This window comes from Octodon degus, unplaced genomic scaffold (genome assembly GCF_000260255.1).
Source record: "Octodon degus isolate 3935 unplaced genomic scaffold, OctDeg1.0 scaffold00040, whole genome shotgun sequence".
In the NCBI taxonomy this organism is placed as follows: domain Eukaryota; kingdom Metazoa; phylum Chordata; class Mammalia; order Rodentia; family Octodontidae; genus Octodon; species Octodon degus.
This window is the reverse complement of record NW_004524616.1, coordinates 15,071,875-15,073,147: the sequence shown is the minus strand read 5'-3', so window position 1 is coordinate 15,073,147 and position 1,273 is coordinate 15,071,875.

Genomic DNA, 1,273 nt, shown 5'->3' with positions numbered 1-1,273 from the left:
ATATATACATATATATTTATATGTGTGTGTATATATGTATGTATGTATTTTTCCTTCCCTTGCCCACCCATCAATGATACCCTAGTTAGTTTTCATTGATTTCTTTTTATATGTACATAAAAAAAGTTCAATTTTGGCAGCAGGGTAATTCTTACGTATTAATATATCTTATTTCAGGCTGGCCAAATAGCTTAGCAGATTAAAGCGCCTGCAAGCAGGCACAGGGACTGGGGGCTCGATCCCCGGGCCTGCCATGCAGGCCTCGCCCCCAGATTGTGCTGAGATGGCAATTGAGACTGGACGTGGTGGCACACACCTGTAATCCCAGTTCTTGGGAGACTGTAAACAGGCGGATGGCTATGAGTCTGATCTAGTAGTGAGACCCTGAACCGCCCTGTAGACCCTTCCCTAAACATACAAAAAAGAAAGTCTTATTTCATATTATTGTTATTATTATTATTTTCTTTTGGTACCAGAAATTGAACTCAGGACCTTGTACTTGCCAGGCAGTGACCCTTATTTCAGTTTAAAGATTCAGTTTTAAACTAACCTTCTGGCGCTTCACTTCCCACTTTCAAGTTTTAGACTTGCCTCAGCCCTGTGTTTAGGAATGGAATTGGTCTGTTTCTTGACTCTGCTTTTCCCTGTTCTTTATGCTGCTGTGCTTGTTTCTCTAGGATTCAAGTGGGGTGGAAGAATATCAGAGAAAAGCAGAAGCACTTCAGTTTGTTCTTCTAAATGCTGTTTTTGTTGTGGGGCAGTTTTGGTTCTCTAGAGGCTTCATATGGATCTCATAAAATTAAACAACTGGCAAGTATTTCTATGCACACATAAAGGCATGCACAGATATTACAAAAGAAGGTCTGGAGTATATACAACAAGCTGAAAGTATGTTTTCCTCTGAGAAGGGCAAGGAAGTTGAAGGGCAAGGGTGTGACATCCTGTGGGGTGTGGTATGTCCATTCATTTCTGGTTCTGGGGGTTGAACCCAGGGCTCATATGCTTGGCAAACATTCTATCATTGATTTTACATCCCTACATTTTACTTTGATTTGTATTATTTGAATTCTTATTAAAGGTGGAATGTGTTTTTGGTTATTTCAGCAATTAAACATACATGAAAAGTTATGTGTTGAAAATAGCATGAAAATTTTCTGAAAGAAAATTATTTCCAAATAGAGAAAGTAGAGAAGTGCTTTTAAAAAATAATCCCTATTCAATGTTGTATATGGTTAGATTTTTGGACTTACATGTAAACATAAGAATTATATAA